Raw genomic sequence first — 2,512 nt, forward strand, 5'->3', positions numbered from 1 at the left:
AATGAATTTAACAGTGCATCTAAGAAACCTATTTAACTTTCAGAACTTTAGTGACATGAATCAGCAAGAAACTGAAGATTTGCTAGCGCCGAGACAATATTGCTGTACTTTGCAAAGCATGCCAAGGAATGGAGATCTGACTTTGATTTTGCCTGTTTTGTTTTTCTTTTTGTCTTTTCCTTTGGTGTGTATTATCAACATAAAAAAAAAAAAACCATAATAATTATAAAACCATGAAAATTGCAAATGGACCTTTCAATAAATTCCTGAAAACAATACGAACGCATGTTTTTACGCTTAACACTAATTTGTTTTCTTGAAGTCACTTTGACAGCCATCGATGATGAAATCAGCGCGGGTGACAGGTTAACACACACTTTCTTTCTTTTGCTCACATTTGTACTTATTCTCGCATCTTACGTTGTACAATGCTCTCACGAAGTTTTCATACAGGATTTGTACTAAGTGTTTTTCAGGTTTCAGAAATGATCGCATTTTGCTGCTGAAGTGATTTTCAAAGATCACACAACTTTTTGAGAAACATGCTTTCATAAACAGCTGGAAGGAGTTGTAACTCATCATAAACATCATGACGTTTGCTGATATCCAGAAACTCTTTTTTTGCGCCTCTTGATGTTTGATGTTACACAGCAACCATGCTATACACCAACATTTCCACTTTTTCCATTATCCATGCTGTGACACTGTAACATTTCTCCTTCAAAGCCGATTGACCATCCTGGTGTTGAAGCCTATTTTCCATTACCTTATCTTTCACGACTTCATGCACGCCTATTTTTTTGAATCACATACATTCCTTTATCCTTTTCAGTTTATTGCCTTCTAGTTTGGCTTCTGAACAAAACTCATTCCCTTTCCATGATTACATTGCCTTGTTTTTTTCGCCATGCTGATCCACACTGCTTGTCCGTGAGTTCTTTCCATTTATAGTCCTACCAAATCTTTTTGTACAAACTCGCGTTGACTGATGTGGGATTCCTTAAGGCCCACCTTTCAACAAGTCTTGCCCCATCGACATCAGCACCTTATCTGGGAAATAGACTAGAGTTCCTTTTGGGTACCTTGAGACTTGCATGCCTCAATGGCAAGTTTTCTCGCTGACAATCATGGGAATACATCAATGTCCCTTGATCGTCAGATCTTGCAAATGGCTCGACGTCAACACCTCTATTCGCATTCGCAAGATGTACTCGGGTACCTTGGCACTCATTGACATCAATGGTGAGTTTGCCTCGCATTGGTTAACGGCATGCATCAATGGCCGGTAATCCAATGATCTCTTTTCATGCTCGACATCAACACATTATTTCACATGATTAGACTTGTACCATCAGTTTTGTAGCAGACGAAGACTATACACTTTTTCACGACTCCCTCAGCAGTTACAGCAGCATGAATTCTGATATATGAGAGTACCATAGTTCCACTTTCAGCGTTTATCTTTTCCATGATTCAACATCAGCAGTTTAGATTCCTTCATTTCCCAGGATCCAGTTACAACAACATCAGTCACATTTTCCTGATCCAGCAGCAACAGCAGCTACATTCCTATTGCATAGTTCATCATTCTTGGGTAAGCAGAGGTATGTTGTTTTCTAATCTTTAATCATGCAATTCCTTATATGCTAACTTGAATATTTTGGAAAATTCCCTCACCATGCTACATTTCCTTTCATGAGCCATGTCAAGTTGCATGAGGACATGAAACCAATTCAGTTGGGGGGGGGGGGGAACTATATTCACTACATATTCACTACCATGATTCCATTTCTTCACTACATATTCACTACCATGATTCCATTTCTTCACTACATATTCACTACCATGATTCCATTTCTTCACCACTATCACTCCATTTTTTTTTCTCATTTTCCATTCACCAACATTTATTTTCCAACAATACTTTGTTTCACTTTGCTTCATACGCAATATTGGCATGCTTCATTAATATTACAAAAGGGATTTCTTATGCACATTATGATTTCCAGTGAGTGTTTACATTATTATTGAAGAAAAGAGAACAAAAAACGAAATGAATGTTGTTAACACAAGAACCAACATTCTTTGTATTCATGGTTGTCACACAAGAACCAACCATAAGAAAATGTCAGTTGTTACTCATGTCTTTCACATATCCTGGAAACATTCATTATTAAAAGACATCATCATGTAAAGCCAAATTTCAAGATGCCAAATGTTCTTAAAGAGACCCATGCATGGTTGCATGAGGACATGCAACAAGTTCAGTTGGGGAGGATGTTGGGACTCAGAAATGTCATATTTTCATCCACCTTTTTCTTCACTATTCCTTACATTTCATCATCCCATTAACCTTTTATCATATCATTTTCATAAATACATTTGGGTTTCACCTTCTTATTTTCCATTTTATTCATTTTTGTATTACAAGTGAATTTATGATTAAATATTAGAAAATATACATATTTATATATATATCTCAAGAATATGTGAGTTTTGTGATGTGTAGGAA

This window comes from Pinus tabuliformis, chromosome J (assembly GCF_031772625.1).
Source record: "Pinus tabuliformis cultivar Carrire ecotype Pingquan chromosome J, CPIR1, whole genome shotgun sequence".
In the NCBI taxonomy this organism is placed as follows: Eukaryota; Viridiplantae; Streptophyta; class Pinopsida; order Pinales; family Pinaceae; genus Pinus; species Pinus tabuliformis.